The 22,310-nt window shown below is 40.8% G+C and overlaps 1 protein-coding gene across 1 annotated transcript in view; it reads left to right on the plus strand.

The window, feature by feature from the left end:
• Positions 1 to 22,310, plus strand: part of ENOX1 (ecto-NOX disulfide-thiol exchanger 1) — a 451,396-nt gene that overhangs the window by 145,914 nt on the left and 283,172 nt on the right.

Below are 22,310 nucleotides of genomic sequence, written 5' to 3' on the forward strand. Positions count from 1 at the left end.
TTCTATCCTTGTAATATTACCACCAGACTCTGCAGTGATTAGGGCAGATATTATCAACCATCATTTGAAAAATAAGAACCTGGGTTTCCTTAGAATTAGACCCCATTCCCGAGAACTGCACCCAGGGTGGGGCCAAGGAACTTGGGCTTGTAATATGTACCTCAGATGGCTCTGTTGCAGGGAGTCCTGAGGCCACATTGTGAGAATAACCAAACTCAATTCTTTGGTGGAGGAATAAACCTAGCAGTGGGTGGGTGAGGAGTTACTGAACTTTGTGGATAGAAGACAGAGATCAAAAGGACTCACCTGAGGATGCCCCATAACTATGATGTGTTTAAGACCCAAATTCTATGTTCTTTCCATAAAACAATTGCTTCCCAAATTCAGGTCCACAGAACAGTGACTTTCCGTACCGGCTTTTTTCTGTGATCCTTAAGAAATGAGGACAATGTGGGGTAGTGTTGTGCTTTATCAAGAATCTCCATTTGGGTTGCCTGGGTGGCTCAGTCAGTTAAGCATCCGACTTCAGGTCAGATCATGATCTCACAGTTCCTGGGTTCGAGCCCTGTGTTGGGCTCTGTGCTGACAACTCCGGACCTGGAACCTGCCTTGGATTCTGTGTCTCCCTCTCTCTTTGCCCCTCCCCCGCTTGTACTCTGTCCCTCTCTCTCTCTCAAAAATAAATAATAAACATTAAAAAAAAGAATCTCCATTTATTTTGAGATTCTGTCCTTCCAAAAGTCTTTTGCATTAAAATATCTCTTCTTAAAATTTTTTTCAATGTGTACATAAAATATCCCTTCTCTTTTGACATGATGGTAATTGTATATAGTTTTTTGGGTTTTTTTTTACTGGCATGAAATCCACAAATCTGGATACCTATGCACTAAAGTCCAGTGTGCCTACCTGAACAGAAAGCATGAGACCAAAAGTGGAAAGTGCCCTTCAAGCCCCCATGCCCTGTCCAGGGCGCCGGCAGGATCTGCAGGACGCGAATTGAAAACCACTAATGTGGTGGAAAGTATAGCAGATACGGGGTTGCAAGACCTACATTCTAATCTTACACGTCATCATTAATTAGCCATGTGACTTGAGCAGATCACTTCATTTATCTGGGCCTATATCGTCATCAAAGATTCTACGTGCTTAAGGGTAAACTTCTGTATTTTGAAATAAGAGAATTACGAAAAAGGACTAGGGGTTATTTGCCTTCCTTACGAGTAATTCATCAACTCTACCATATTTGTGTGAAACGACTAATACGCTTTTTTTTTATTAAGCCTAGTACACAAAAAACTCATTACGCTAACACCAACTAGCTCACCCAGAGTGAGATTTCATTCGAAACAATTGCTATTCCCTAGTAATCTAGATCTCTGCGGTTTAGTGGTGAAAATACTGAATTATCTGAATCTAGTTAGTGCAAGGCTCATTTTTTTTTTCAATTTCCCTGTTTCTAAATAGTTTTCCCTCATACGTCACACTGAGTGGTATATGTCAATGAGCAGCAATCTCTAGACCCATCTTGACATCCACGGTTGTGCTCAAATACTCTGCTCTCCAGATCGTCAGATACTTAGGATTTGATGCCGCTGATGATTCCATACAGTCAGTCTCTGTGCTCTCTCTCGTAAATACTTCAGTGCCACATCAGCTTTCAAACTTACGTTATCATTTGGGGGCAGCCCTCTTTGCGTTTGTAGCATTTATTTTTTTTCTCATATTCAACAAGCATGGGGTGACTTTCACTGTCAGCCCAACAGTGGCTAAGGCCTTGAGGACACAGTCCCAGACTCAGGAAGCTCCTAGCCTAGTAGAGGAGTTAGGCTTACAAAGGAACCCTTACAATGCAGTATAAATGCGGTAGTGGAAAGTGTATGTTTTCAGCCTTTATACTCAAACTCCTGTTCACGTTTGCTCCAAACAATGGCTTTTTAGGGCAAAGTACCTTCTGGTGCGGGCCGGACCTACAGGTCACAGGTGTACTTAGCCCCCCCTTGGTAACCTGCAGAGTCTGCTTAGGGCTTCCCTGTTCATTTGTCCTTCCTTTTTAGGGGGCCGGGGCATTAGAGTGCCTTCTAGGGCTCAGGAACAAAGCCCTCCTCCGGCACCAAAGAATTCAATTTGTGTTCAAGCTGTATAGGGCTAAGAGAAACTTTCCAGCCTCCCTCATGGGGGTGAGGAGAATCGCAGGTGTCCTGGGGAAGAGAAGTTGGGCACAGTCGCCCCCACCCCCCAAGTGGGATTTGGAGCACTGGCCCCAGGTCAGTTGTTAAGCAAACTGAGATGAGCCTCTGGCGGCAGTCTCTGGACAATCGGACTGCTTCTCTACAAAGCTGGTACAGTCCTCCACACTGTGCCTCATCTCGTCGGGTTAGGAGGCAAATATGCCTCCTAAGGGTGGATATCACGTTGTTCTAAAATCGATGGCAAATGTCTCATTTTTCAATTGCTCATGTTGGTAAAACATTAGAGTTTATCAGCTTGTGTCTTTCAGAATGTACCTATAAAACATGGAATTTCGTTGTTCTCTTAGAGAAAAAAAGCCTGTTTCCAGACAGTGTACCTGTACTAGTCAGTGTGCTTCCTGCAAAAGGTCGAGACAAAAGTCAGCTCCAAAGGAAAGAGTGGACCAGAGCATGCTATTCTGGGGTTTGCTTCGAAAATAGTGACATGTTCTCATGTTTCCCTTTGCTAAGGAAAAATGTCTCTGGCAAAGTGTATATGCATGGCCAAATTCCTAGAAGTTTATACACAAGAGTTTCCTTCCCTCCTATCCTCCTCTCTCTCTGCTTCCTTCCCTCCTTCCCATTCAGCGAGCTATTGTTTCTATAGCTGGATATCAATGAGGGGCGACAAAGTGAAGGAGTGGGTTCTTCTGAAGGAGACCCACCTTCTCTCCGCGTCTGCCAGCCTGGGTAATTCCAGACAGCCAAATCATCTGAGTAGTTATGTTTTTCTACAGTGAGACACTTGACATCAAATTCTGTTTTTAGAAGCAGCATCGGATAGGTATAATTTAAAGCCTTATGGCGAATCTCTACATCCCTCTTTTGCTTCCTCTCTAACACCATCCACCAAGCATTGGCTTCCGTTCTCGTGAACAAGGACATGAGAGTTTTTGGACTCACAGTGGGGTGTGAGTCCCAATTCCAGCACATACTAGCTCTGTGTCCTTGGGCAATCTAGCCTCACTTCCTTCATCTGTTAAAAGGAAGGTAGTCAAACCTATCACAGGGTTGTAGAAAATAAATAAGGTAGGGGCGCCTGGGTGGCGCAGTCGGTTAAGCGTCCGACTTCAGCCAGGTCACGATCTCGCGGTCCGTGAGTTCGAGCCCCGCGTCAGGCTCTGAGCTGATGGCTCAGAGCCTGGAGCCTGTTTCCGATTCTGTGTCTCCCTCTCTCTCTGCCCCTCGCCCGTTCATGCTCTGTCTCTCTCTGTCCCAAAAATAAATAAACGTTGAAAAAAAATAAAAAAAATAAAAAAAGAAAATAAATAAGGTAACCAGTAAGCTGGTTTTCCCTCCCTTTCCCTTCCCTGGTAGGATTATAAGTGAGAGAAAGGGAGTGACTGCATTCTTTCTAAGGTGTGGCTAATAGGTTCAGCCTTTATATTTTAACTCTCTGAATTTATATCACGTGTTATTTTTTGTTGTTTTGTTTTTTGTTTTTTTGTTTAAGTAGGGAAGATCTGTTGAATTTAGAAATGATGCGAAAACCCTCTGCAGATAGATAATAAAGGGGAGAAAATGTAGGTTTCTGAATTGGAGAAAGTCGTTTAATTTTGACTCAAGTTCAGATATTGTGATGGTATCTTATAACATGTCTATGAAAATAAATATGGTAGTTTAGAATTCTTATGCTAGATCTTTAAAACTAAATCTCCAGGGGCACCTGGGTGGCTCAGTCAGTTGAGCATCCGACTTCAGCTCAGGTCATGATCTCGCGGTTTGTGGGTTTGAGCCCCACGTCAGGCTCCATGCTGACAGCTCAGAGCCTGCTTTCGATTCTCTGTCTCCCTCTCTGCCCCTCCCCAACTTGTGCTCTGTCTCACTCTGTCTCTCAAAAATAAATAAAATGTTAAGAAAAGAATTAAAAAAAAACAAAACAAAAAACAAAAAAACTAAATCTCTAAAGAATGGGTATATGCAGTTACACACAGTTGGAGATGATCTTTGGGAAAGCATGAAACTCTGCCATGTTGTATGTGTTATATGTTATATATATGTTATAGCTGTGCCCTTCACCTTTACGTGTGGTCCATTGTCATTGTTCATCTTCTAAGGTGTTTGCTAAAGCAGTTGGCCATTTGGGGCTCCTCTGGGGTGATTCTCACAACTCTGCTTTCGCCAGGTCAGATTTTTCCTTTATTATCCAATACAAAAATGCCACACTGAAGAGTTTTCACAGCTTAAAATATTTATTAGCTGTCTTAGCTTAATAAATTGTTGGATGTTTGTTTGTTTGTTTGTTTGTTTGTTTTGTTTTGATCCTGATGTCTGAAGAGGAAGAGAGTTCCTGAAAGGATTGCCTTTAAAGAGTGACAGTTGGTGCCCTGGGTAAACCTGCTGTTTTGATTACTTGGTTCCTGACACAGAGCCTGCTTCGTCCCTGCCTTTCCTTTGAACCTGACCCTGGCCTCTTCCTGCCCACAGAGCATCCTGCTTGCTGTCATTTCTTTGACCTAAAAAGCCCCATGAAAGGCAAGATGATGTCTTACAATTTTAGGCCCCACCCAGCTAGTTTCTTACACATAGGAGATAAGTCAGTATTTGTTAGAAATTATTTTAGTCTGCGTAAGCTGCTGTAGTACAAATACCGTAACATTGGCTGGCTTATGAACAACCTCACAGTTGTGGAGGCTGGACAGCCCAAGATCAAGGCACTGGCAGATTCTGTGTGTAGTGAGGGCCCATTCTCTATTGTCTTTTCACTGTAACCTCACATGGCAGAGGAGCAATGGATCTTCCTTTGATGAGGGCACTAATCTCACTCAAGAGAGCCTTGCCTTTCGTGACCCAGTCACCTCGCAGAGGCCCCACCTCTTAATACCATCACATTGAGCATCAGGTTTCAACTTAACAAATTTTGGAGAGGCACGAACATTCAGACCATAGCAGTGGTATCATAGAACTTTTAAGAACTTAAATAAACTGTAATTGTGAAATTCTGTAAACAAAACAAAACAAAACAAAAAACAACTGCCTTTTACTTTAGGTAACTTGCTAGTAAGATAATTGGAACATTAAGATACCGTGTATGTGCAGGGTGACCATTGTATTTAAAGGAATATAAAAAATAACCAGAGACAATACCAGTGAAGAACCTTCCAGCAAAGGTTGCTGGGGAGTGGCTCTAGAAGTTGTTCTGACCTACTACAGGAGAATTAGTAAAAGGTGGGTATTGTCCAGGGTCATTGTGATGAAATCAGATCACTAAGCTAGGGGAGCAGTCAGTAATTAGGCACCGTCACATTTCTAAACTAGACTTCGTTTATTTGTTCAGTTATTTAGTGAACTTTTTAAAAAAGTATTTACCATGGGCTAAGGGCTCTGCAGGGTTTTGAGAACACAAAGATGAATTAGGTCTCTGTTCATTCAGGAAGCTCATAGCCCAGTGGGGAGGCAGACACATGAGTAGGCACTCAAAAAGGCAGTGCAAATGTTCAGGGATGGCGATATTGTGCATATGATTGGGGACCTAGGAGGAATACTGGATCCATTCCTCTAGTCTAAGTCAAGGGCATGGAGAGAAAAGGTGGCTTGTATAGAAGACAAGGGCATTGAGTATGAGTGTGGGACTGCCAAGTGGATGGGTTATGGCACAAGTCAGATCATATGGGGTGAAGGATTCCTTGGACTTCCTGTGCTTGGTTCTGTTTCCTTTTGCTGACTACCTACCTCCTCTCCCTAAGGCCTGCTCCAAGGATCTGCTTTGTGGTCTGGGGTCTCCTGGTCCTTGTTTTCCTAGGCCCAGTTTGTCTGGCTGCCAGCCAAGTGCCCAGGATAGGCTTTCTGCCAGGTGCAGTGGGAAAATGGAGATGAATTTATGATGGTCTCAGAGCTCAATGGTGGGAGATCCTGGAGAGTGTGTGCAAACAGGTATTGGGAGCAGCTGGAGCTGAGGCAAGTACAGAGACAGGAAATGGGAAGAAATGGCCAAAGTGGTGGCCAATCAGGCTATACAGATAGGTTGAAGTTTTGTTCTTAGGCCAGAGAATCTGTTCCTTATTAGTAGGCAGGTAAGTTTTTTTTTTTTAATTGGCATATGATTAATGAAGTGCTGTAGGCTAATGGGTTAGAGGTGATATATAGGATAGGTAGTTAGATTGGGAGAAGCACACACATGTGTTAAGTAATGTTACCTAATTTATTTTACTCTGTCACTTGTCTTCGTGTGCATTAATAGGCATCATGGGGTGCCTGGGTGGCTCAGTAGGTTGAGCGTCCCACTCGATTTTGGTTCGGGTAATTATCTCATGGTTTGTGAGATCAAGACCCCATGTTGGGCTCTGCTGAAACAGTATGAAGCCTGCTTGGGATTCTCTCTCTCTCTCTCTCTCTCTCTCTCTCTTTGCTCCTCCGCACCCCTCTCGAAATAAATAAGTAAACTTAAAAAAAAATGCATCTCAGTTGTCCAGACAATACCTTTCAGGGAAACTTTAACACAAAGGTTCCTAACTTATAGGAATCACGTGGTTATTTGCATATGTGGAACTGGGACCCAGATTTTTGTGTTCTCCACCCATGTTCTCTTCAGACCCCCAGTCATTCATATTCGGTGGAAAGGAAATAAGATTTGGTATAGATTCTTTTTTTTTTTAATGTTTTATTTTTGAGAGAGAGACAGTATGAGCGAGGGAGGAGCAGAGAGAGAGGGAGACACACAGAATCTGAAGAAGGTTCCAGGCTCTGAGCTGTCCACACAGAGCCTGACATGGGGCTCAAACCCACGAACTGTAAGATCATGACCTGAGCCAAAATCAGACGCTTAACTGACTGAGCCACCCAGGCGCCCCTGATTTGGCACAGATTCTTGACTTCAGTAAGGGGGAGTTTTTCCATGTACTACCTAGAATAAGTAATCTCAATCTTAAATTTAATAAAAAAGATGTTAAAATGAATATTTCATTTGATCATGTTTTCTGTAATTTACTTTTAAGTTCTTGAGTGTGGAAACTGTAGGGTGTGTGTATCACATGTGAATTAGTCTGTATCTCAGAGATAGCAAGCTAATATCTGCAGCACCTAATTGAGAATATTCAGTACAGGGTGTTTAGTATTTGAAAGATTAATGAGATGATTACGATAAATGCTTCAGTGATCTTTGTTTCGGATCAGCAAGGGGTATTCAGAATTGTTATTTCCCACAATGGTGGAAATGAATGGGGTTCGGGATTTGTGGATTCTATACCATTGTGTGAGCAAGATGTTAAAAATCTAGGTAGCCAAGTATTGGGAACCTTTTTGAAGATAACAAAAACTGAGATAACGGAGAAGAACTTCTCAGGGAGCTGGTTCCCTAACTGTTTTTTGTGCTTGCCCACTAATATGTGCAGAATGTGTGTTGGTGTGTGTGGGAGAATTGGGTACCAAGGTCATGGGAGAGGAGACCTCCAGGTCTCACCTACTAGAAGGAACCTAATATCAGTGAATGATCAGATTAGCTTAGATCAGTTCTCACAATGCATTTCCTGAGAATGAACTGAATGAAAGGAGGGGATGGGCATTTAAAGAAGAGGAAAACTTATTCATATGATTGATGAGTTCTCCTTGGTGAGGAATGCATTCTTTCTGTTGGTTTTATTTGGAGATGCTCTCTCCAATCATGCATAAGGCTTCCTGGCTTGTCCCATAGGATCCAGTTTGAAGGGAAATAATACTGCATTCATTGACCAGCGGGCACAGCAGAGAAAATTGGCCCAAACCTACATCCATGGCAGGGGGCATGCACTCCTGAATTTTTGGTCAAAACATTGACCGGACCTTATTTCATAAAATATGGGTTTCATAGAACTGCATGTTTCACATGAAGCTTGTAGGGCATTTTCCTTAAATCACCAGGCCAAAAGCTTCCTAAACCTATTTTCCACCATGAAATATAATTGTGAGGTGCGCTGTAGTCTGCTTTATCTGAAGCACGTTGTTTACTTTTGCGGCATAATCTGAGCACTCCATCACTGAATTAACATAATGGGTTTAGCCTGCTTTCCTCTCAGGGTATTGTTTAGAAGGAAAAATTAATATGGTCTGTTTCTACTAATCACAACTCCCGTTTTGCATTTTTTTGATATACTTTCTTTGATGTGAGGGAAAAAGTCGAAATCTCTTTTAAAGGCAGAAAAATGTCAGTGAGTCTGTTTAGCATGTACACAATCTGAAGAATGTAAGCTACACAAGATGAGGAGGTTAATATTCCATGTTTGGGGCTGCTTTGCTTATTTGAGGAATTTCATTATAACTCCAGTGGCTTTCTGGGCATGTAAGAAATTCTTACCCTAAGACTATAGAACATTTTGCAACTCTCCTGTTTGATTTCCTAGGCCACTTAGAGACAAGTTAGATAAAAACACCAGCTACACTTTTCTCGATTGCAGGAGCTGAAGAACCAAAGTCTCGCAGCTTCCCCATTGTTCTTTACGTTCTTCTTGTGTGAGAGAATTTTCTTTTCTCCAGATGGCTTCGGCGGTCATTGCAGAGCAGGGAAACTTGATCCTTCTTCAGTAGCCAGGAGAGCAGAGCTCTCAAAATTTCTCGCTTCTGCCAGCTGGAGAGGAAAGGACTGAACTCACAAGCCAAGCTTCACTTCCCCCATCTGCTTACACATGTATAGCACCAAAGCCAACACCCTTTAATGTGTGCACCTCCCTTTATGCGTCAGGAGTGTCCCTGAAAACCTGTGTCTAATTCACATTTTCATAGATCAATAGAAGATTTCCCACTGACTTAAATTATAATTTCAGAGGCATTTTATCTGAAATTTGGATGGCTCTCCAGTTGGCAGAGGCTTTCACTTTCTGCCCTCCAGACTTTCTGTCCAGAAATTAATGATATGTAAATGAACACAGGGGTTTGGAAACCTTTGGTAAATTCTATTACAAAGCAAATAACCATCCCTTGCTTTGAATGCAACCTTTCATTTATGCTGCAAGCATCTATAGAGCTCCTTCTCGCCACTGGACACCTGGAGCAGAAGATAAATAAGTCCCAGTGTGTGTCCTCAGGGGCTCTACAGTCTCCTGTGGAAGGTAGGAGCAGATCTGTGGGCATAGCTCAGTGTAATTAACGCCATGAGGACAGTGAGCTCTGGGCCCTGGGAACGGAGAAGAGGGGAACCTACCTCATCCTGGACACCCAGAAATGGCCTCTAGGTTTGCCAGATGAGGCGGGAGTAGCCATGTGCAGGAGGGGTGGTGGGCATGTTAGCAGAGAGAGCAGAGCACGTGAAGACACAGGGATACGGAGCAGGAGGGCGTCTTGAAGGAACTGTAAGCTGGTGCATAAAGCTCAGATCTAAGGGGCCTGCAGGTGTTCTCCCAGTGCTTCTCACGACAATCCCAAACCTTTGTTGGAAGCTGCAGGTCTGTGTTGGGAGCACAGTGTGGTAGTTGACACATGGGCTCAAGCCAGACAGCCTAAGGACACATCTTGGGACCCTTGAGGCAAGAACCTCTAGCGTCTCTGTGCCTAAGTTTCTTCATTTATAACATAAGTATCATAATATTATCTAGCACGTAAGGTTGTGGTGAGAATTTAATCATCAATCAATAGGGCCTTACAGGTAGCAAATGCTACATAAGTATTTGTTAAGTGAAAAATGTGAGGGACGCCTGGGTGGCTCAGTCAGTTAAGTATCCCACTCTTGATTTTGGCTCGGGTCATGATCTCATGGTTCGTGGGATCGAGCCCCGATGCTGGAAGCACAGAACCTGCTTGGGATTCTCTCTCCACCCCCCCCCCCAAAATAAATAAATAAAAAAAAAACAAAAACCCTGTGAAACCAGGAGGGCCAGAGCTGCGACTTGTTCATAAAAGATATTCAAGTGATGGATAAGAAAACAAACCCCAGGAGTGTTCCTCATGAAAAACTAAGCCTCCAAAGTTTAGAGATAGAAGAAAAGACTTAGATTAGCAGTTTTCTGAGTCTCCTGTGAATAGGAAACACCTAGGGAGCTTATTAAAATGCGGATTCTTGGACCCACCTTCCAAGAGTCTAATTCATGGCTCTTGGCTGAGATTCAGGAATACGCATTTTTAAAATTACCCATAGCGATTTTCATGCAGCCGGTCCCAGAATTTTTTTTTTTTACTTTATTTTGTTTATTTTTATTTTTTTATATATATGAAATTTATTGACAAATTGGTTTCCAGAATCTTTTTGAGGCATCTCCTGAGCCGTGGCCCTTTTAGGGCATGTGATTCACCGGGACTAAGAAGACCCTGTGTTCCGCTATTCCACTCCTGGTTGTATGGCCTTGGACAAGTCAATGAATGCTCTGAGCCTCTATTTCTTTGAGAATAATATCATTGCACTGCTGTGAGGATGACATAAGACGCGTATCTACACCACTTGTTAAGTCATCTTATTACTGGCACTGAGGGTGCCTCAGCTCACATCAGGGCAGATGGGAAGTCTGCTCTCCAGGTTATTTTAACGATTAGGGAGGGATGTGGCCAAACCTGGACCTCTGGCCACTTTCCTCCGTGGAAACCACCTGTTTCTTCTCTGGCGTCTTGATTGATTATCCAGCTAATAGTCTGGTGCTTAGACATAGGTAAGGAGAGTTTACTACTTTATGAAGTAAACAGTCCCAGTTATTAGACGGCTGTGGTTGTAAGAAAGTTCTACGGATTAAGCCCAAAGGAGCCCGCTGGTAGATTTTGCTATATCATTGTAGACAACCAGGAGTGGAGGGGTTAATGAGAAAAGGCCATCCGGCTCGAGTGGGGCCAGAACCCAGAACTCGGGTGGGGAGAGCTCAAGGAGGGTTGGCTGGCGGAGGGGGTTGGTGCCACGTCAGGCATTGATCCCTCCCAGCTGTTTAAGTTAATACTCTGAACCGATGGCGTTTGGCCATGGCTACAAGTTCATGTGCCAAAATGAAAAGAAAAGAGGATTTAAAAAACAAAAGGATAGGAGAGACATTTCCTAATTTATTAAGATAAAGATGTGTTTGGTACTAGATATAAACATTTTCATGAAATATAGTTGCTTCTCGTTTGGGAATTTAGCAGGTACCTACTGGGACTCACCATCGTGAAACAAAGTATTTAAGACTAAAAACAAACAAACCCTCAATTGGAAATTAGGATACGTAACACTGGTTTGAATCATAGTTCATTCTACTTGAATTTTAAAAGAATCCAGTATGAAAAAGAGCTGAAATCCAAAATTGCCTCTTTGTCTTCAGAGGTGGACATGAAGTGGATGTTGTTGCCCTGTCTTAACCCACAAGGATCAAAGCTAAGTATGACTACTCCCCTCACTGCCTGGTGAGATATAGATGCACACACAGATGTGCGTATAAGTGTGTGTGAATATAAACAAGCATTGCAGGGGGGCGTCGGTGGCTCAGTAGGTTAAGCATCCGACTTCAGCTCAGGTCATGATCTCACACTCCGTGAGTTCGAGCCCCGCGTCAGGCTCTGTGCTGACAGCTCAGAGCCTGGAGCCTGCTTCGGATTCTGTGTCTCCCCCTCTCTCTGCCCCTCCCCTGCTCATGCTCTGTCTCTCTCTGTCTCAAAGATAAATTAAAACATTAAAAAAAAAACTTTTAAAAATAAACAAGCATTGCATCAATATATGAATTTCATAGTTAAGGATTTTGATGTTTTCTATGAAAGCATTTCATTGTTTATGTAATCAACTAATGGAAAGTTATGGTGTTGAAATCTTTATTTCTCTTTGAAACCTCTTGTCTCTCAAACTGTGATCAACAGCTGCGGGAGAACTTTTACTTGAAGGTAAAGGAGTACCGGTGATGCTCCTCCTTTTTTATTTTTTGACATTCAAAGTATTCTTTAGTTTTGCATTATTTTTCCTCATTAAGTAAGTTTCAAAAAGGAAATGTAACTCACAGGCGGAGATGCAGCCCCAGTGCTTAACCTGTCGTGTAAAAAGCTCTCCAGACTTCCCTGGTGGGTAAATGGAGAGTTGCTTGTGTTTAGTTATGGACAGTTCACAGGGTTGCAAGGAGAGGTTCATGTTAAGAATACTAGAATAATGCTGGCATTGCTTATTGCTATTTCAGGGTATATCATTAGAGTCCTGTCCGGTATTGATTAAAATGATAAACTGTCAGAGAAAAGGGATCGAAGGCAAAGGATGAATCTTAGAAAAACAGGAAGAGTCCCAACCTGTGCCCGTCTCTCTGGTCTTACTTCTTGCCGCCTCTTTCCACGTTCTCTGTATGCCAGCCTTTCCTTCTGTGAGTTTTTTGAATGTTTTGCTCTTTTTTTTTTCCTGTTGGATCGTTTAATCGTGCTGTTCCTTCTGACCCCTAACTCTCTTCATTGTTTTCTGACTCAGTACCACTTACTCTTAAGACCTCAGGATAAATGCTGTTTCTTTCAGAAGTTTCTTTTTTTTTTTTTTTTTTTTTTTTTAAATTTTTTTTTTTTCAACGTTTATTTATTTTTGGGACAGAGAGAGGCAGAGCATGAACGGGGGAGGGGCAGAGAGAGAGGGAGACACAGAATCGGAAACAGTCTCCAGGCTCTGAGCCATCAGCCCAGAGCCTGACGCGGGGCTCGAACTCACGGACCGCGAGATCGTGACCTGGCTGAAGTCGGACGCTTAACCGACTGCGCCACCCAGGCGCCCCCAGAAGTTTCTTTATAACCTTTCTCTCCACTGCCCACCTAGCAGGTTGTTCTTTCTTTATCCTACACTGAGTACAAAGTGGATCTTTCCAGCTACACTATAAACTCCATGGGGGCAGGGAATCTCTCTTGTTTGCCATTATTTCTCTGAGTGCTTGACGCATCTTAGATACTTGACTAATTAATACTTGTTAGAAAGATGGTTAGACGGGTGAATGGCTGGATGGGTGGATGGATGGAAGAATATACATGCTCGTAAAGAGGGACAGACGCTGGCCTCCTGAATCAGGATCTGACCAATAGCAATCTGAGCCAAGAAATGTATGCTTCTTAGGTTCTCAATAATGAATACATGTTGATTGACTGATTGATTTGACTGTCATGCAGAAATGCAAGTGATAGGCAGCCAGGAAAATATGAACATCAAAACATGAAAGCTGATAATATCTCAGTAATTTCCTTGGCCAAAATTGGGGGAAAAAAACGCATTGGTTTTGGAAGCTCTTTAAAAATGTATTCTAACATTTAATTTTTTTTTTGTAAATGATCTTCTTTATTATATAGTATGTTAGACATCTCTAGAATAGTGCTGGCAAGTCTTTCAGTCAATTATATGCTCATTGGCAAAGTGTTTCACAATATTTTGGTAAACTTTGGAGCTGTGTGCCATTCAGCAGCACACATGACATTTCCATGTCAGTATGCTGCTTTTTTATTGCATTTTGTTCACTCATCACTCGAGTGCTTCTTGCCAGCTTTTGTTCTCAGGATGAAATAGGTTTGGATTTTTGGATGAAAATATGCAAGATGGTACAGGAACCTCACAGTGTTGTGTAATTAGAAGTACATCGTATAGTCAGAAGGAAAGCAAGTTAGAAGTAGCTTTTCTGGGCTCTGTTACCCTGGGAGGATTTTTGTTTTTGTGTAACTGATCGTGTGTAAGGGTTTAAAACTCAGCAGCCATTTGTAGACCTACTAGTTATAGAAAAGCCCAACCCCTGGTTCTAGAAGGCAATAAATGAAAAATAAATGAGTAACAGCTCATGTACATTATATATACGTACATAAATACATATATACACACAGAGAGAGACACAACGCTCGTAAGCTTTACACTGGGGTGATGGCATGATCACCTCTGCAAAGGAAATTTGGGGCGATGTCCTCTTGGATCTCTTAGAACGAACCTGAGAGATTATGGAAGTCTGAAGCAACAGCTGCTGTTGACGGTTTCTCTCCTACAAGGAGATGAAATGATGCAGACCAATGGTCTAACATTTCCCAAAGCACTGGAAAAGAACAAACAAGAATCAGTGAGATGGCATATTGCTTTATGCTTTATTTTGGGAATTTTAGAACTTCTCTGGTGAACTACTTCCCCCCCCCACCCCCCAGGAGAACCCCTTGACCTAATTTAGAAGTTGTAACTGAAGGGTCTTGCTCAGAGCACAGAGTATGGTTCAGAAATGGCGTGTTATTTTGTTTTGGGCTTTTCCTTTTAAATACTCGAGAAAAGTTCAGGTCCATCTGATAGGTTTACACTGAGGCGAACTGGCATCTGGATTTCAAGACTAATGGAACAAAGAGTCAATATAAATATAACTTCACAAGCTCTATCATGTGTACAATAAGAATAAACTAAGCTCTTCTGAACGAAATCAGTATCTGAAAATATGTTAGCTCACCGACGCTAAGAATGTTTCTAAAGCAAATCTCAATCAAAACGAAAACTGTTTCATGTTTAAAGAAGCTTGTCATGTCCAGGTCACATGAAGAGGCCTCATGAAAGTGAAAACGCATTGAAAACCCCGTAAAGAGTGGATGGAGACCCTGAAGCTGCCTCTCTGATTAAAAGCCTCAGCTAATATCCATATTTCCCCCAAACATATAACTTACTGAGCTGTAGCTCCTTGCGGCTCTTTAGGGAGCTAGATATGTAGAGGAACAGTGCATCCTGCTGAAACTCAGAGAAATTCAAGGACACAAAATTTATCCTTAAACTTGTACGGCGTTAAGGATGCTGTTTATCCTTAAACTTGTACAGCATTAAGCAGTTTAAAACAAATCACCGTGTGGACCTTACTGAACTTCCTACTCTGTGGGAGCAGTAACATCAGCCCCAGCAGCCCTCTTAGAACTTTCTGTACGCCAGGCCTTGTTTCCAGTGAGTTACATACAGTAGCCCGTTTAATTCTCACAACGGCCCTATTAGTTAGACACCGTTATCTCCTGGTTTACAGATGAGCAAACTAAGCATGGAGTTTAAGTAACTTGCTCAAGGTCATTCAGCCAATAAGTGAGTTGCAGAGGCGGCATTTGGTTTTCACCCTGAATACTGTGCTGTTCTCCCTGTCACCTGTAGTTGAGTCTAATTACGTAGCCTAGTATTACGATCCGAAACACAGGGAATGGCTGTTAGAGCTCTTAGGAGCCAGCCCCAACAAGGAAGTAGATTATGCTGAGTAACAGCAACGATAACTAACTTCTTAACACGTTTTAGACTTTGCAAAGCACTTTCATCTGTCCTTGTCCCTTTGCTTTTTACGATAAAATTATGAGGTGGTTATTCATTTAAAAATTGTACAGAATACCTACTCTATGTGAGATACTCTTCTAGATTATGAAATGTTGTAGCAAATGACACAACATCTTTGCTGTCGTGGCACTTCACCTAAAAGGGTTACATAGTAATTATAAAAGTAACAACCGCTGCTACGGGTGAAATACATCAGAAACAACAGAGCTGGGGCGCCTGGGTGGCGCAGTCGGTTAAGCGTCCGACTTCAGCCAGGTCACGATCTCACGGTCTGTGAGTTCGAGCCCCGCATCAGGCTCTGGGCTGATGGCTCAGAGCCTGGAGCCTGTTTCCGATTCTGTGTCTCCCTCTCTCTCTGCCCCTCCCCCGTTCATGCTCTGTCTCTCTCTGTCCCAAAAATAAATAAACGTTGGAAAAAAAAAAATTTAAAAAAAAAAAAAAAGAAAGAAACAACAGAGCAGACTGGCAGGGTAGGAAAATCTCGTCCTTTCCTGTTTCTGGAAGGCTTATGAAAGCTCACATGACATGATCTGAAGGCTCCTTAAGCTCTTATTTCATTCACAGCAAGGCAGTCTTATCACATTTATAGATTAGTTACTTTTTTATTGTTATTCTATTACAAAAACATTATGGAGACTTCCCTCTTCTAGTTATATCTCTATATATGTACAGATAAATTCTTTCCATAATGAATTCCAACAGAGATCTGAAGTCTGTTACTACTTGGGAACTTTTCTGAGACCTAATTTTTGCTAAAAAGGAGTATTTAGATATAGGACTGTCCAACTCTGAGAATTTACATCTGGAAAGTTAGCAACGGCTGGAAAATTCTCATTCAGGAAGGGAGGATAGAAGCCCATATTTTTTTTTTCTTTAGGAAAAGCAAGCCAGCATTCATTTTTAACGCTCCTACAAGATGGGAAGTATTTAAAGTCGGCTGTTGAATTTCAGATGTTTGCCTATATCGAATGACATTGGAAAAACTCTTTATTTGAAATGTTTAAACATGGAGCAAAGGAAATTTGAAGATGAATGAGAATACCATCCACAGACTCTACAATCTTTCTTATTTTGACATTTGTCTCTTTTTAAAATTTCTGACTTCACTTTACTTTTTTTCAAATCTATATCACACAGTAGTTGTCATATCGAGAAAACTCAAACTCATGCCCTATCAGGTACATCCCTAATTTCAGGCGCCATAAATTCTGTGGTGTCAGAGTATGCCTAAAGTCATTTGAGCTACATCATGTTTAAATGGTGGAGGTATTGTGTCCTAGAAATGAAAGCTGGGGATGTGGCTCACAGATGCTGATTCTGATGGGCAGGTTGTCACCTTGCCTACTGGAAATTTCAGAGGGAATAAATGACAGTCTCCAGATAGTCCAGGATGGCTCCAATTTAAGCAGTCTTCTATTGTTGTATTAGTAACCTAATAAGACCAATGTGCCCCTTTCTGTAATATGTGTTAGGGACCATCATGGAGAGTTATGAAGGATAGGCATTTACTCACTTCATCTATTTCTCACATATTTTAACCACAGTTTTTAATTTCCTTAACACTTACTATACCCAAAGCAGGCTATTTTGTCACGTGTTCTAAAATTACTTCCGTGATATTGTCTGCCACAGGGTAGAATTTATAGCAGACATTCCTATTGGAGGCTTAAAAATGTTGTCTTTTAATTTCTGAACTACCAAGAGCTTACTTACATGCTGAGGTCTGCACTATGAAGCATAGTCTAGTTGGGTGATTTCCAAATAAATATTTCACATTTATTTTCATCAATAAAATACACATATCTGCTTCTAAAAATTGAAAAATAGAGTAGGCTTATAATGAAAAACTATAGTTCTGGGTTCCACCCCCAGAGTCATTGCCCAGAGAAAAGCTTGTAATTCTTTTAACTGTTTCTGTGTTTATATTTTTGTCTAGAGCCTTTAAAGCTCTAGATACGTAATATTGGCTAAATTGAGTGCAAGTGTGTGTGGTGTTGCTTTGCGTGTAACAACCATTTCCCAATTTATCAAATTTAGGTATTATCTGCTGAATACCGTGATTTATAAGAAATATATATTTCATCATTCAGGTGACCAGAATATATTTCTCATATGTGTTTGATCTTTGCCCACAGTTCCTGCCTTACCGCTCCCACAACTCCTGGCATTTCCTGAGCGATAAGATCGATAGGAATATCTTTTGTTATAATATTTGGTCTTCTCCTGAGTTTTTGAAGTCTGCTTCAGAGCCGTAAGGGTGAAATGGGGGTCTTGTTATTCTTAATAAGCTCCTTTCTACCACAACTGGGTTTATGTTGATGCGGTGAATTTTGGAAGCACCTAGGGATGGGGGCTGGTCACCAGGGGACCCAACCATGAATAGAATGTTGGAATTCTCAGTTGCACCCCCTGATTTCCTGGAGGAGAGAGGGTCTGGAGGTTGAATCTATTGCCAATAGCTAATGATGTAATCACTCAGGCCTATGTAATGAAGCCTCCATAAAAATCCAAAGGGCAGGGTTCCAAAGGCTTCCGTGTTGGTGAGTACATGGAGATTAGGGAGAGTGGCACAACTTAGAGAGCATGGAAGCTCCCTGCCCTTTCCCCATACCTTGCCTTCTCACCTCTTCCATCTGGCTCTTCCTGAGTCATATCCTTTTATGATGAGCTGATAATCTAGTAAGTAAAATGTTTCACCGAGTTCTGTGAGCAGTTCTAGTAAACTAATCAAAGAGGAGGTCTTGGAAACCTCTGAGTTTTAGCCAGTTGGTCAGAAATACAGGTGACGGGGCACCTGGGTGGCTCAGTCGGTTAAGCGTCCGACTTCAGCTCAGGTCATGATCTCACGGTTCATGGGTTTGAGCCCCATGTCGGGCTCTGTGCTGACAGCTCAGAGCCTGCAGCCTGTTTCAGATTCTGTCTCTGGCTCTCTCTCTGCCCCTCCCCCACTGTGCTCTGTCTCTCTGTCTCTAAAATAAATAAATGTTAAAAAGAATTTTTAAAAAAAGGAAATACAGGTGACAGTCAGGACTTGTGACTGGCATCTGAAGTCCAAGGAAGCAGCCATCATGAGAACCTCTAGTCTGTAGCTGAAGGGTCAGAAGCATAGGTAACAACCCAAACTTGCAACTGTCACTCTGAACTGGTCAGAGTGGGGAGGCAGTATTGTAGGACAGAACCCTTAATAGAATCTGGTGCTATCTCCAGGTAGATAGTGTCACAATTTGGTTCAATTACTAGACATGTTGCTGGTGTCTGAGAATTGTTCATTGATGTGGGGGGATCCACTTTGGAAATTGAGTCTTAGGACACAAAAAGATCCGTTGACTTACTATGATGATAGATAGAGATCTAGCTTATTTGTACCACTACCTCCCTATTGTCCTGATTCTCAAAATACTCCAATTCTTAATTCTCTCGTTACCTATGTACTTTACAATAATATACTTATTTCTATATTTTTGTCTTTTTAACTATAGAGAGTATCTAATGATTTCTTACATTATAAGATGAGAATATTATCCTTTCACAACTTCTTTTCCCTTTAATATCTTCCAGTCTCTCTCATTTGTGTGGTTAGTTCTATCTACATTATTAAAGTTGGTATCATTTGTATTATTTTCTGTAATCCCAAATAGGCTCTCATGCTCAGTGTGGATCCCAGTGTGGGGCTGAATCCCACAACCCTGGGATCATGACCTGAGCCAAAATCAAGAGTTGGACCCTCAACCAACTGAGCCACCCAGGGGTCCCATCATTTATCTTCTATTTTTAACCTTGTTAAGACTTTAGTGTTTTGTGTGCAGGTTGATTATAAAACTTGAAAATGAATACAAAATTATTATGAATATATAAGTATCACTCAACTGCTCATCTAAGTAGTATGCTATGATTACATTGCCTTATCTGGTATAGCTTTTTGTTTTTGTACAGTTTCTAGTTGCTTTTGTTTTTCTTTGCATTTTATGCCATTATGTTACCATTAAGTACTTTCAGCCTCTCAGAAGGTAGAATGAAATCTTTGGAATTCCCCCTTTATCCGAATACCTCCCTCTGTCCCATGGTGGAGCACTTGCTACCTAGGCATCTTGTTGGACACTGACCTTTCCTGGATGCATGTCTTCCTCTTTCTTACTTTAATCCTGTGTGCTGCTAAAGCCTTCTTAGGATGCTTCCTGAAAAGAGAATGTAGGAGGTAAATATTCTGAATTTCTGCATGTGTGAAAATGACTTATTAATGTTTTGGCTAGATCAAGAATTAGAGGTTAAACATAATTTTCCTTAGGAACTGGGAGACATTGCTCTATTTTTTAGCATCCAGTATTGCTGATAAGAAATCTGATTCTTGTCTTTTGAAAGTTACTTTTCCTGTTTCCATTTTTAGACACTTATCTTTAGGATCTGTAACTAATAAATAACTGGTTATGATTCTTTCCTTGATATCCCTTCTTGAAGGGCTTTTTCATTCTGAAAAGTTGTGACCTTTAGTTGTGGGAATTTCTTTTAAATTATTTCTTTGATTATTTTCTCTCTTCTGTTTTTCTTTGGAATGCATAGTAGTTGGGCATTCTAGTTAGATTTTCTACATCTTTTCTGTTTTCTTTTCTGTTTTCCATTTCTGGTATTTAAAAAATTTTTGAGAGGCTTATTCAAATTGATTTTCTTACCTGATGTTGACTTCTAAATTTTTTGAATTTAATTTTCTAGTACTCTTCCTTAGTTTTTGTTACTTTTTTGAAGAATCTTATTCTTGTTTGTTCTTAATTTTTTTAATGCTTATTTATTTTTGAGAGAGAGAGAGAGGGAGAGAGAGTGCACATGTGTGTGGGTGTGGAGGGGCAGAGAGAGGGAGACAGAGAATCCAACGTGGGCTCTGCACAGACAGCGGAGAGCCCAATGTGGAGCTTGAATTCATGAACCCTGAGACCATACTTGAGCCAAAAGCCAGCTGCTTAACCAACTGAGCCTCCCAGGCATCCCCCTTGATCTTATTTTTTAGAGATTTTAAAGTTCTCTTCTCTTCCCCAAATTATTCAGGTTTCCTCAAAGGACATTTTCTCTGTTATAAATATTTTCTTTTATCTTTCCAACTTTTTTCAAATGTCTGTCAATAGTTTTTATCTAGTTATATTTAAGAATGAAAATTTTAAAAAAAGAATAAAAATCCTACTGGAAACTCTTCCTCTGTTGTGAGATATTATAGTCTAGCACCCTAGTTTTTAGGGAGTTTGTTGGAAATCTGATTGTTTCTCTGCAGTATTCTCCAACTTTCTGGATTCTTTGGATCATCCTCTCTTCCCACATATATCTAGATAACAGCTTTATTAGTCCTCTGTTCAATTCCATCATCTAGAATTTTTCTGAATTTTTTCACCCATTCCTATTTTCTTTGGTTTTATAGATGTATGGATCTGGCTTCTTGACTTTAATATTAATAGGGACGTAGAAAGGCACGGGATAAATTATGTGATCAGTTTGCCATCTTGACCTGGAAACCTATAGAACCAGTATAAATTTCATTTTTTTTAAAGTTGTGAAGTTAAAATGTAAAATAATGTGGTACTACTTCACCAAAAGATAGCTATAAATTTCTTTTATGTATTTGTTTCCTAAGAGAATCTGTATTATCTCACTGACTTTTGGAGGAAGAGTGGTTTTGGATATTTACATTTATTACTTACTTCCCTAATGGTGTCCTGTGTTTTCTTGGATGTAATTGGTATAGCTTTTATTAATGTTGTTACTAATAAGTTGCTCTTATTTAGTCCATTTCTTAAAAATGTTGATGTGTAGTTTTAAATCCAATCTAGACTGTATATTTCACAAAAGGGAGCATAAATTCAATTATTAATATAAATACAAGGAGCACAGACTTCCAGTGAATCCAAACATAAATGTGTGGTCTGATACAATAGATGCTTTTTAAAAGTTTAAAAAGAAAACAACCTTTTTATTTTTAAACAATTTTAATTTTTTACTGAAGAATTAGATAATACAGAGGGGCATATGGGTGGCTCAGTCAGTTAAGCATCTGACTTCAGCTCAGGTCATGATCTCATGGCTCATGTATTGGAGCCCCATGTAGGGATCTATGCTGACAGCTCAGAACCTGGAACCTGCTTCAGATTCTATCTCTCTCTCTCTCTCTCTCTGCCCCTCCCTCACTCGCACTCTGTCTCTCTCTCTCTCTCTCTCTCTCTCTGTCAAAAATAAATAAATATTAATTTTTTTTTAAAAAAGAAGAAAGATAATACAGAGAGTTTCTGTATACTCTTTACCCAGATCCCCCTAATGGTACTTGTGCTATGATTATGTAACCTTGCTACACTTATCAAAACTAATGAACTAACCTTGGTCCGGTGCAATTAATTATAATCCATACTTTATTTAGACTTCACTAGTTTTTCATTTCTTCCTTTTCTGTTCCAGGATCCCATCTAGAATAGCACAGGGATTACGTCCCCTTAGTTTCCAACAATCTATGATCGTTTCACAGGTTTTCCCAGTTTTTCAAGACCTTGACAGTTTTGAAGGGTATTAGTCAGGTATTTTGTAGAATTTTCCTCAGTTTGTTTTTTCCTGAGGTTTTGTCACGATTGAACTAGGCTTTTGGATCCTAGGGAACAATACCACAGAGGTGAAGTGCCCTTCTCATTATTTCAAAGGTACATGATATTTTCATGACTTTTACTGGTGATATGAACCTTGATCACTTGATCTGTCTGCCAGATTCCTTCACAGTTACTATTTTCTTTTCAATATTATATTTATTTAGAGCAGGTCACTAATGCTAGCACACAGTCAAGGGGAGAGAAATTAAGTTCCATCTCCTGAATAGAAAGAAGAGTATCAAAGACTTTTGGACATATGTTAAAATGACTAGAGTGATTTTAATATTTTAGGGGTCTTCTTAGACGCTATATAACTATCATGTTCTTGTTTAAGTTTTTGCC

Source organism: Lynx canadensis, chromosome A1 (genome assembly GCF_007474595.2).
Source record: "Lynx canadensis isolate LIC74 chromosome A1, mLynCan4.pri.v2, whole genome shotgun sequence".
Taxonomy (NCBI): Eukaryota; Metazoa; Chordata; class Mammalia; order Carnivora; family Felidae; genus Lynx; species Lynx canadensis.